Below are 13653 nucleotides of genomic sequence, written 5' to 3'. Positions count from 1 at the left end.
GAACCTCTAAAGTTTTGGAACAATGTTTAAGTCACATTCCAAGCTGTTTCACCTTAAGAGGAAAATAACCATCATCGTTTTACAAATTTTCTAAACCAGTTTTTTTGCTCAAAATTTATGCAATGTTCATGAAAATCTATCATTGCATTATCCTTGCTATATGTATTGCGATGATAGATTTTTATGAGGATTTCTTTAAATTTGAACGATAAAACTGGTTTTTCATTTTTGATGATTGCTGCTGATTGAATGATGGATTCTTGAGCCTTAACGCATATTTGCGATATGTGTCCACTTCTCATATGGTACTGATATGTTCCACTTCTTCCGGAGATCCTTGTTTGATAAAAATCGACTCTTCAGGAACTCAAAAGGGGAATTCGATTCTGCGCAAATGCGTGCCATTGATTTTTGCCCGCTCTTTTTCGCTACAAAGAGAGCCACAGCACGAGAAGCAAAAGTGCGCCGTCTGGCTGGGATTTATTTGTTTTCACTTCGCCGAAAAGTTGTACATTTGCCGGTTATGTTCGTATTTGTGACAATAAACAATATAGGGGAACTGGTCTGAAGTAGACCTTGTGCTTCAATATTCATTGTATTGGAGAACGAATGGTTACGTCAACGGTTACAACGATGGAACTCAACCCATAGTTGGCAAAGTTTTGCATTCTTATATTGTAGCCACTACATGCCCACAAAAAAAAATATTTCAAAAAGATCAGGGAACACCGGGGAATTGAACTCAGACATCTTCAACATGGGACACTTCCTGAAGTCTCCAATACACGGCAAATATATTCCACTCCAGGTAACCAATAAATGTATTGGGCAACAGTTTGATTTATGGCTGATATAATGCCAATAAGCCGTCAAACAACACTATATAAGTCGCATAGCAGCAAAAGTACACCGGATGGTAACTGGCCTTTGCTCTGTGCTAAATTTTCATCCAAAGCGGCGAATTAAGAGCGTGTAGAGTCGCAAAGAACCTATTTTTTATTATGTATCATGTTCATGTTCATTTCTTTATTATAAGGGATGGGACTGTAAATAATTTTAAACACAAAATAAAGACGTAGTGAAGTTCAAACTGGATATCTATTCTAATATTAAATTCGTAACTCTACTTGTTACTCTAGGAGATCTTCCAAAGATTTCTACAGAATTTCTTCCGAGGAGATACACAGAGTGTTTGAAAAAATAGCTTAAGGGTTTTTTTTTTTCAATAAACACTTTCAAAAACTCCTTCACCTGTCATGTGGGTTCTTTCAAGAATTCATCCACATTACTCGCAAAAACCCAAAATTCCTTGAAGCGATCCTCGAACAAATCTATGTTGTTTTTCTAAGAATTCTTCCAGCAATACTTGTATGACTACTGCAGTTTTACCAAACATTGCTTTAAAAAGTTTTTTCAATAATCTTCATATGCAATCTTCAATGCTTCAAAAATGCTTCCCAATGCAATCTACAAAAGTTTATTAAAATTTCGCCCACCAGTTTATACTAGGGGATTTTTTTTATTATCGGACAATTTGGGCCGGAGGTTCTCCGATTTGCATGAAATTTTCACCAGAGGTAGAGCTCGTGGATACATGACCAAAAGTGAAATTCAAAAAAATTATAGTGGCCTATTTTCCCGGAAAACTCTAGATGAATTTTCACGATTTCTCTATATACCTCAAACTTTGAAAATTCATATCTCCTGAACTATGCATCGTAGAACAAAAGTTTTTTAGTGAAATCGAAAGGAAATTTTCTCAGCAATCTATTAAAAATATAAAAAGAAAAACATTTCTCGGAAAATTTTTCACCATGGAGAAAATTGTCGGAAAAAATGCGAAAAAACTATCGTCTGTATCATGAAAAATTTTCAAAAAAATATGTTTTGTTTTATCAATCTATACTCTAACTTTCGTCCATAGACGCCAAAGTGGTATCTTTTACCGTTTAGGCGTCAGAACTGAAAAACCGATGACCACCCGCGCGCTTCCCATAAGAAAATGTGTTCTATTGTGGGCCTCATAACCGTGCGCCAACGGCGGCAGTAATTTACACGCATTGTAAGTGTAACGCAGTAAACCATCCTTTCTTTTCCAGTCAGAAGAAGCTTTTCGTCAATCGGAGCACTCTCCTTTGGTCTGTTGGGTGTTTTGTATGTCCTTTATTCGTAACCATTACTATTGAGACCAACAGTCTTTAATTGAAAACGATCCTAACATTTAGTAATATAGGTTATAGGAACTGACCCTCAGCAAGCATGGGAAAATTCACTCACTCACCCGAACGCCACCGATGAAAAATAGCAAAAAATCTGCTGCTATCGAACATTCAGTGATAGCTGAACCGTCCTAGGCGAAGTGTAGCATGAAAGCGTCGAAACCGATTGTGTAAAAGCGACAATCGGAAGGAACGCGAAGAGAAGTGAATACCAATACACTTGTATCTGCGAGGCACGAGTTAATGCACTTAGCATCCATTCGCCGAATGCATTGAACTGACTGAGAGGATTCCTACTCACTGAATCATTCCGTGGTGTGGACTGCCAGTCAGTGAACGCACATTAGCACTCAAACCCGAAAGCCATTCGAACGAAATCAGAATGTAAGCAATCATTCCTGGACAAACATTTCATTGGTAAACATTGGCTTTGCAAGCCGCTGTTGAACCCAATTCAACTCGATGACGCTCACCAATACCACTATCAGGAAAAGCTAATACCAATCTTTCTGATAGTGGGGTTAGTTTGCGTGGGCGGGCTAAAAAGGGCTCAACAGCAACATTTCTGAAAAAAGGCTCAAGACCTCTTGGGCCCTTTTCAAATGTTTGTCCTTTGTCCGAATTTTGGTATTGCATTCGACTGATCAGATGCCATTTTTTGTTTCGCTTAGTGCTCGCAGAAGAAGCAGAATGGGCACTGGAAATTGAAACGTTCGGCTTGGTTAAAAAAACGGCTTTCTCGCTCCCGACTGTGCGTGGAAGCGAGTGAGGGAAACATAATAACTGAGTGAGTGTTTCCCATGCTTGACCCTCAGTATCATATAGTTGCCAAGCAAAAAGGATATTTGTGCATACATAAAGTGCTATTTGTAATTTTCTTGCTTTTTCCAAATTTTGTTCAATTTATAAATAATTCGATAATTAACTAAAAGCGCACGAATAAATTTTCAGTTTTGTTTTCTATACAAAGTGATATATTTGATATAAATTCTGATTGTTCCTTGGAAGAATATAGTATAGTATTTGCATGTATATAATATCAATCAACTGTATAACACTCAGGGACGCTATATGTGGTTCCATTGATGGCTGCTGTGGAATATTCCACTGCCAGTCAGCTTGCAGCCTCTACAGTTGGCGCCAACCCAACAGCGCGCCAAACTGTATTGAGAAGCGTACGCGCGTAATGAATAATTATTGTATGTTTTGTCTGGCCGTATCGTGCGCCTATATAAGGCGCACCCATTGAATTTGTAAGGATGTAGTTTCTTTCGTATCTCCACCGAGTAGGCATGCTGCCTCTCAGTGGTAATAAATCTGTTAAAGTGAAGTCGTTCGCTTGATTTGCCGTCCGTTGTATCGTAAAAGACACAATGTAGGAAAGACGTCCTGGCCGAAACAACATATTAACAATATATCCATAAGATTTCAAAGAAAGTGGATCTTGAGATTTGATCCTTCAAACGTTACCATAATGATTGATTGTAACAAGAACTTCCCGTGCGGCTTTCATAGAGGCTGTTAGCTTTAATACTAAATAACGTTGCTGATGAAGGGCACACAAAACACCCAACTGACCAAAGGAGAGTGGTCCAATTGACGAAAAGCTTCTTCTGACTGGAAAGGAAAGGATGGTTTACTGCGTTACACTTACAATGCGTGTAAATTACTGCCGCCGTTAGCGCACGGTTATGAGGCCCACAATAGAACACATTTTCCTATGGGAAGCGTGCGGGTGGTCATCGGTTTTTCAGTTCTGTCGCCTAAACGGTAAAAGATACCACTTTGGCGTCTATGGACGAAAGTTCGAGTATGGATTGATGAAACAAAACATATTTTTTTGAAAATTTTTCATGATACAGACGATAGTTTTTACGCATTTTTTCCGACAATTTTCTCCATGGTGAAAAATTTTCCGAGAAATGTTTTTCTTTTTATATTTTTAATAGATTGCTGAGAAAATTTCCTTTCGATTTCACTAAAAAACTTTTGTTCTACGATGCATAGTTCAGGAGATATGAATTTTCAAAGTTTGAAGTATATAGAGAAATCGTGAAAATTCATCTAGAGTTTTCCGGAAAAATAGGCCACTATAAATTTTTTGAATTTCACTTTTGGTCATGTATCCACGAGCTCTACCTCTGGTGAAAATTTCATGCAAATCGGAGAACCTCCGGCCCAAACCTGTCCGATAATTTAAAAAAATGCCCACTACTGAAATTTTTCCAATTATTCCTCCGATCATTCCTACACAAATATCTATAAAGGTTGTGTCTAATGTTTTTTCGAGAATTTTCTTTAGAAAATTCTGCAGAATTCTTAGCAAATTTACTACGAAATCATCTGAAACTTCCACAAAAGTCCAGGAGATATTTCAGAGATGCTTGTTCATTACGGGTCATTTTACAACTTACCCATGTTTTTTTCATAGGTTACTATATAATATTCTTTAGAAATACCTTGCGGATTTATTTATAAGAAACATTTCCTTCGCATTTCCATGGAGACGTTCCTTACTTACTTGAGAAAATTTAAAACTAGAGTAATTGCTGTAGAAACCTTAGAAGGAATCTCTGGAGCAATCGCTGAAGGTATTTTTAGAGAAATTTATAGTTGAAATCTAATATAAATCTTAAAAGACAATTCCAAAGGAAATCCCCAGAAATTTCTGGAGAAGTTGTTGATTGAATTTTAGAAGGCGTTTTGATCGACAATCTTGGAGGATGTGCCGGGGAAATCGATGGGGAATCACTGGATATCATCTTGGAGAAGTTGGAACTTTCATGAAGGGTTTTTGGAGGAATTCAGGGGATTTCTCAAATAATCTTAGAAGAAATTCCATTTTTGTGGTTATCCTTCGTAAAATGCATCTTGAACTCTTGAGGTATCATAAAACTTAATTCTTGGGGAAATTCCCTGGAAAAATTCGAGGTGAAATTCCTTGGGAAATAATCACTAAGTGAACAAATATATTCCACTCCAGGTAACCAATAAATGTATTGGGCAACAGTTTGATTTATGGCTGATATAATGCCAATAAGCCGTCAAATAACACTATATAAGTCGCATAGCAGCAAAAGTACACCGGATGGTAACTGGCCTTTGCTCTGTGCTAAGTTTTCATCCAAAGCGGCGAATTAAGAGCGTGTAGAGTCGCAAAGAACCTATTTTTTATTATGTATCATGTTCATGTTCATTTCTTTATTATAAGGGATGGGACTGTAAATAATTTTAAACACAAAATAAAGACGTAGTGAAGTTCAAACTGGATATCTATTCTAATATTAAATTCGTAACTCTAATTTGACAGAATACAGTACAGTTTTATCAGCACTCTTTTTAACTCAAACACGATGTCCTTTCACAGATTATAGTAAAAGTTCTGCTTCACGTGTGTAGAGAAGAGGTCCAGCAATACATTGAAAATTTTGGAATCTCCATACAATAAGTATACCTCGAGCAAGAAATAATAGGACTGAAATGGCTGAATATTTGAGGAACAAAAGTTTCATGCTTACTGTTGTTACCTGATGATAAAGTAATGAATCATTTGACTCGAACAATGATAGCCCTTACCTTACTGAATAACTTTGCCGAAGACGCAATCTCTCTAAGTGGTGAGCTTCATGCTCACTAACACCATTATATAGATTTTCTCGATTCAGAAAAATCATCAAAACAAAAGTTTTATGAACACTTACGACACCAAGTTGAGAAATTTTGAATCTCAAGACATCTATAAAGGTATCCCTTGAGCTACTGAACAACTTTGTCAAAGACGCAATCAGTTCTGGATCTCCTTCTGGGTGCACGGCAATCATGCAATATTTAAACAACATATGGTTGAAAGCGTTACAGGAACGTAATGCATCGATTTCTAACACCTACTAAAATAACCCGTTCTGAAAATACCCATTATGCATTGATTTCCAACGATTTTCATGGACCGAAAGTCGCCATCTTGTTTTCTAGGCCGCCATCTTGGATTCCAAAATGTTCGAATGAAAGAAATTTTCAACCTGTACCTGCCGAACAAATCATGCTTCTAAATATCAGGAACCTGAGAAACAATGAATTTCGTGAATCTAAAGTAACCATCTTGGTTTCTAGGCTGCAATCTTAAATTCCAAAATGTTCGATTGAAAACAATTATCAACCTGGACAAAATTGTAGAAAAAATCATGCTTCCTTAATAATCAGGATCTTGAAATAAAATAATTGTCATTAACCAGAAGTCGCCATTTTGTTTTCTAGGCTGTCATCTTGGATTCCAAAATGTTCAATAGAAAGCTATTTTCATCCTGGATGAACTTGTAGAATTAATCATTCTCTCTTAATTAGCAGGATCTTAGGATACAATAATTTTCATGAACCGAAAGTCGCCATCTTGTTTTCTAGACCGCCATCTTGGATTCCAAAATGTTTATTTGACAGCAATTTTCAACCTGGACAAACTTGTCGAAGAAATAGTCCTTCTAACTGATCAGGATCTTGAGATACAAGCATAAATCTGTAGAGTTTGTGCATAGTTCGCATGCTCACTAGCGCCACCTAGCGATTGAATTCCTAAAAAAAAATAGGCTCACCAAGGGGTAGTCCTCGCACTAGGTAACAACTTTGCTGAAGACACCGTTCTTCTATGTAGTGAAAATCACAAGAATATTTAACATTGAAGTGAAACTAGTTTCAACAACTAGAGTAAGGTGGGGCAAAAGTTCGACCTTAGTGGTATAATCAAAGTTTCCATGAAAATAATAGCAGATGAAACAAAACTAATACCATACAGCGAACCTTCAACATATTGGCTAAAACTTTGCTGAACAAACTTGTGTCAAAATATTTACCCATTTTTAGTTATAACAATTTCAAAATTGATTGTCTTAAACGAACTTTTGCCCCACCGGTGGGGCAAAAGTTCGAATCTAGTGTGGGGCAAAAGTTCGTTGGCTAAAACACAAAATATCAATACTTTTATGAAAGGCATACTTTATACCAGCCGTAAACTTATGTTTGCCGAAAAATACACACTAAATTTTCATCAAAAAATGCCCAAAACATGGTTAATTGTAATACACCCAAAAAATAGCAGTTTTTCGCAAAACTAAATGAAAATGTAAAATTTTTGTGACATTTTTCGCTCGATCAGGCAAATTTTGCTAAATTTAAAGATAATATGTAGATCTCAGGAAATTTGAAAAATTTTCCGTGGGTTTATACATGGGTCGAACTTTTGCCCCGCAGATTCGAACTTTTGCCCCGCTATGGGCCAAAAATTGATTCCAACTATTTATGGAAAAACTAATACACGTCAAAACATTCTTAAGATAGGCCTAGAAACGCCCTTACATAAAATATTGAAAAATATTTTATCTTCATTTGGTTCCATGCATCGAAAGTTTGACCAAATATTACAATATTTACGTCGAAAAACAACAAATAGCCATAACTTTTCCAAATCTCAATCGATTTTTATGATATTTGGAGTGAAAGTCTCTTACTTGAATAGCATTCGAACCACCATGACATTTCTAAGTTTTGATTTGATTTGAGCTAGAAATCTTAAAAAGAAACTCTTGCCCCACTCGAACTTTTGCCCCACTTTACTCTACTTGGCACCTCCATCTAGTGGGTGGTGTTGCGGAAGACGGCTTTTCCACCCACATAAAATGCACCGTGATGCCAGATTAAAAAATGGCAAATCATGCGTATAAAATTTTGGGTTGTTCCAAATTTCATAACTCGTTTTTTTTTTTTTTTTTGAAGTACTACTAGAGAGTTGTGTTCAAACGAAATGTTCACCTATTCATGCCCAATTATCAATTATCAGCTAGGGAGAAATATTTTTCTATTTAATTTTAAAAGCGTCCGTTTCCCCATACTAAAAAAATCATTTTCCCATACTAAATTTCAAGTCGCTTGGCGAGTTGCTAAACGATTTTTTAGAATTTTTAAAGGGTTCCCTTTGGGTCCTATTTGCATTTGTGTCTGCAGTTTTTCGATTTCGAAAATTTGTCATAAAACCAATGCAGCCTAATGAGCAAGCTCACCTAATGTTCCAAATGATGTTATCGATGTTTTTCGAAAAAAAAATATTAGAAATACATGTTGATTAGAGTGCTGCTTATTTTTCGAAATGTCTCAAAACCAAGAGTTTGTGTGCTCTTCTTAATTAAAATCACATAAAAAGAGAAACGTCAAATTTTGAGCCAAAAATACTAAGATTTAGAGGTGGCGCAAGCGACTTGAAGATTAATTTTCAAGTTATAAAATATGACCTTCAATGAAGTCGTCATAACTTTATCATTTTACAACCAATTTTGAAGCTTTTAGCAACATTCTCTTCAAAATTAAATTTATGAAAAGTTTGTACAATAGCAAATTTGTTCAAAGTCAAAACTAGTCTTAGTTAAAAGTAGTTTTCTTCACATTTCTCCTCTTTTTACTAAAACAAAATTTGTTGGCCATAACTTTATGAATACTCATCCGATTCCAGATCTCTTTACATGGTTTTGAAGCTTATTTAGTTGTTTTTATACTGTGTATACAACGAATTTGATTATAAAATGTTTTCACATAGTTATTTAACAAAAACTACCCAAACACATGATTTTTTAAAAATAAGTATTTATTTTTGAATTGTTGGTAACTTTTTGCCGGAAATTCGATTTTTACTGTTTAACAAAAGTTTATGAAGCATCTTGTTATCACTTCAAGTTGAAAAATGTTATGTTATGAAAAAAATCTTCTAAGATTTTTTAAAGGTTTAACATACAATAAAACCCAGTTTCCGCTAAAGTATTAACAAATAACTGGCAAAGTTTAACAAAATATAATATTTTCCTTTGAAAATTCATGTTTTTGGGCCGTTTTTGTCAAATAAGTAGGCCAAAATATGTTAAAAAAATTTGTAGTACCCACAATTTAAAACCAACTAAATTTGCTTCGCAAGCATGTGAAAGGATTTAGGATCGGATAAGTATTTATGAAGAAATGGTCAAATAAACATGATTTTTATAGTAAAGAGAGGAAAAATTTGAAGAAAACTACTTTTAACTAAGACTAGGTTTGATTTTAGACAAATTTGATATTCTACAAACTTTTCATAAATTTAATTTTTAAAAGAATTATATTAAGAGCTTCGAAATTGGTTGGAAAATAACAAAGTTATGACTACTTAACTGAATGTCGTATTTCATAACTTGAAAAATCACCTTCAAGTCGCTTGCGTCACCTCTAAATCTTAATATTTTAGGCTCAAAATTTGAGGTTTCTCTTTTTATGTGATTTGAATTTGAAAAGCACACGAATTCTTGGCTTTGAAACATTTTGAAAAATTAGCCGCACCCTAATGTTATTTTGAGATTATGAAAATTTCTACAATGCACGGGGCAAGGTTTAAAATTTAAAAATGTTTGAAAATTCAATCTCCCATATCTTACTTATCATAACAATAGCGTTTTGTGAAATATTCGGCTTTTACAGTGGTGATTTAAATGTGGCCCAAGGACAATGTAGGTTTGTATGGAAATTACTATGAATAAATTTTGAAACAAAACCTGCTTGAACTATTTTTTTTTTTTTTGAGATATTTGCAGAAGCTTATAGGGCTATAATCCCATATGGAGCTAAATAATAGCAAACAAATTCATGAATATCTCTTCTCCCATCTCTCGGATTTTATTGTTCTCTTCAGCAGCTTACTTTAGTATAGATTAAAGAATGAGTTTTCACTATGAGATGATAAGTTTGTACTTACATTCCAGTTCTAACATGTTTGGAACATTTTTCAAAATATCTCCATAGTAATTTCCATATGAACCTACCTCGTCCTTGGACCACCTTTAAATCACAACCTAGGAAGCTGAAAATTAAACAGAACACTATTTTTATGGTAAAGATTGTAAGGAAGATATGAAAGAATAAATTTTGAAACTGTTTTGAATTTTGAACATCCCTAGGTAAGAGTGCTTATCGTATGGGGCAAGAAGACTACCAGAGTAAAATGAAACAAATCTTTTATATTATTATTTCTCCGCCTAAATGGTACAAAACAGTAATTTAACGAAATTGATTTTGTTTTCATCATGGCTGTCGGAATCAGAGTTGCTTAATATCAGTCATATCAATTGATATTTGATGTATTAAAACTATCAATATCACATCGTTTTTTTTTTTTAAGACACTACACGTTAATGAGAGTTCTGTTTGATCCTTCGACCTTGACGCTTGCTCCTACGGGGGCGAGTGATGAGGGCAGGATCAATCGTGTTGCGCGCCGCTCGCGTGGCAAGAAGGAATAGTGTCACGGGTCGCAGAACGCGTTAGTAGTGTTTGATCCTTTGATCTTGTCGCTTGCTCCTATGGGGCGAGTGACGAACACTTGATCGGCGTTCAATGCGTTTATCAAGTAAAAACGCGAATCCGGTTTGGCGCATTTATTTCAAATTATATATTTATCGTTTACCAAAACGAATCCCAACTCCCAGTGTTTACTTGTGGAAGTGCAGAGGACTCCTCGGCTTCCATAAAGCAAGTAACACGTCAACATTTCCCTCCCATCCCCAAATTGACCTGCATTCGGACGCAGCCGGCGCCGTTATTGTTTATTATAATGAGAGCACCAGTACTTACACATTGATGATGCTACTGATCCCGAGTAGCGTCTGTTGGTTCCCTGTGTAAGTACAGCTGTTCTTGCAATAACGGAGTAGCAACTGCGAGCGGTCAATCATGCTCATGCTCATGCTCATGCTCATGCTCATGCTCAAGACACTACACGTTATTGCTCCCGACTAAGGGTACATAACAAAATTATATCAGCATATGTTATTATGTTAAAAGTTTTTTTCGAACATAGGTTGTTACAAACTTGATGCAGGATGTTGTTAAAATAACTAAAATTATAACAAAAGGTGTATGAATAGTAACATAAACATAACAACATGTGTTTTGATTCTATCAAAAACATATCAAAGCATGTTATAATGTTTGATACAAAGTATCAAAATTATAATACTGTTTGATATACGATAATATTGTATATTATTGAAATGCATAACTATCTATTTATTTTGTTATAAAGTTGTTAAAAATGAACAAAAGAATATCTTAAAGGGAAATAAAACACATTATGTTATATTTCTGTTTTATTATGTTCTATGGATAACGGAGCCTAACAAAATTATATCATAATATGATATGCATATCATATTCTGATAAAATGTTATTATATTTTTGTTGTAAGCCTCTAGTCGGGCTTCCAGTGGGCTGTTTGCCCTTTGAAGGAAGCACCACACTAGACAATGGACTAGCATGCAACGCCCAGTGGCACAGTCGGAAAACATTCCTCTCGAAAAGTTTTCGGCCTGAGGCGGGAATCGAACCCACACTCCTTAGCACGATGCGGCTAAATGCCTCGGTGACACTAACCGCACGGCTACGAATCCCACAAAACCAACAACAGTGATGCGACATCGCACTCTAGATCATAATCACAGCAGAATGAGTGATCACGTGGTAATTCTCCAAGCAATTAATGTTGTTAAGTGACCAACACATAGTTTCAATCCACCTGCAGCACTGTAAAAAAATGGTACTGATAAATTGCCATTTTATTTACTGAATTGAACTGAATTTTACTGAAAACATCGAGTTTTGCAACGAGCATACAACATTTTTTGCAATAATGTCATTATATTTGGATTGTTCCTTGGAGAACAAACATATATCAAGAAAATCCACATGGGCGTAGTAACAACTCAGTATTTCTCAATCAGGTAGGCTGTGGTATGACTGTCACTAATTTTCACACTTCCCTTGCCGATTCCGTACTGAAAGACAGACTAGGTAAGACTCCGCATACAATTTTCAATGCTGAAAAGTAGCACTTTTCAGTACTGTTTCTTTCGGCAAGAAAAGTAGGCCGTTATGTCGGTCAATTAGTATAAAGTTGGCTGATGTGCAATGGAATTGCAAAAAAAATCTTTACAAGTTTATTCAATAATCGTATGTCATTAATACTGTGCAGACAAATCATTATGTTTTGGATTTATTTTGAGTCAAACCTAATTTTCCAGTCTTACATTCTTATAATAATTCTCAATTTTCGCGTTGGCGAGTTGAAGACATTTTTTAAATTTTTCATAGTAAAATTTTTCAACTGTAATATTAACACAAACCTCAATAAGAATTCAATTTTTACTTATCCTAGGTTAAACATTAGAAAATTGGTTTGAACTACGTGAAATTGGAGGTGGCTCTCTTGCCCCGGGTGTCACCCTTGTCCCTTGTCCCCCTACACTTTTATGGCGAGTACCAGGAAAACTATTGACATGATTGGTGCAAAAACAACTATTTTGAGGACCAATTTTAAAGGCTTTAATTAAACTTAATACGAAAATTTTATATTTTGTATGATTACTAATTGAAGCCTAGTAATTATCATCAACAAGTTAATAAGCTTGTGTATTAGAAACGCGGCCAAAATCTGTTTTTATCTATATTGTTGACATGTTACATCCATTATTGGTACACCTACCCCACCTTAGGATACTGCCTTATTAAACAAAATACAAACAAACCGACAAATGAAAACAGAGAGCACTACTGAACGTAGCCTCCTTTCTCGCTCTCATCCTTCAGAACTTTTGTGAGCAGAGCCCAAATAAAATTGCTGCTCAAACTTCTCAACCGAGTCGAGACGAGACGAATATCCAGCATCCTTCCGTGTCGGTCCTTCGTCAGACATATAAAACCGAACTGCAGAGCATCGAAACGGTTCTGTTCAAGGGTGGAAGCTTTCACGCTGACATCAAACGCCTATAAGCATAAACGAGGGCTCTCTCTCCGATACTCGAGTCCCAGTTCTTCAACACCCTAATTGACCAGACCACCCCAAACACCAGAAAGGATTATTTTTCACGAACACTTTGCAGTGAATTTTCCACCGCCGTCTCAATTGGTTTGGGTGTGCAATTTCACCCGAGGAAATAGTCGAGTCAGTCGAGCCGTCGGTCGCCATGAGGATTAAGTGCAAATTTGCAGTTTTGTTTGATTGGAAAATGGAGCTGTGAAAGCGAAACGTGTGTTGTGTGTGAAATTTCCTGGGGGACGGCGATGCAGACAGACGGAAATGGATACAAAGCGTACAGTTTCACTGGGAGGGAAATGATTTCGAAGAAATAGTGAAAGGATAACCGAGACGCTATCATCAGCACTAGTGAAGAAAAAAAAAGTGTCGTCCAAATTGAAAGTGACCAAAAAGTTGGAAACGGAAGTCCTTTACTGAAGCAATTTGGGACAGTGCGGGCTGTAAAAGCATATCTTCTGTGAATAAGTGGAAAGTGTTGAACGCTTTCGGCTGCCAATTACGATTACGAGGAGTTGTTTTTTCTTTACAGTAAGCATAATTTTATCAGATTGTGGGGGGGTAATT

At 35.9% G+C, this 13653-nt stretch overlaps 1 protein-coding gene across 2 annotated transcripts in view; it reads left to right on the top strand.

Moving 5' to 3' along the window:
• Positions 1 to 13653, top strand: part of LOC5564630 (hexosaminidase D) — a 56318-nt gene that overhangs the window by 31915 nt on the left and 10750 nt on the right. Inside the window, exon 1 of one of the 2 annotated variants that reach the window (XM_001648953.2) lies at positions 12971 to 13617. The exons of the other annotated variant lie outside the window; for it this stretch is intronic. The gene's annotated coding sequence lies outside the window, so the exon portion shown is untranslated. Of the gene's footprint in view, positions 1 to 12970; positions 13618 to 13653 lie in introns of those variants that run through there. 2 annotated transcript variants of the gene reach the window in all.

The sequence above is a fragment of the Aedes aegypti genome, chromosome 3, assembly GCF_002204515.2.
Source record: "Aedes aegypti strain LVP_AGWG chromosome 3, AaegL5.0 Primary Assembly, whole genome shotgun sequence".
NCBI lineage: Eukaryota > Metazoa > Arthropoda > Insecta > Diptera > Culicidae > Aedes > Aedes aegypti.
The sequence above is the reverse complement of the archived record's forward strand: the minus strand, read 5'-3'. Positions and strand labels throughout refer to the sequence as shown.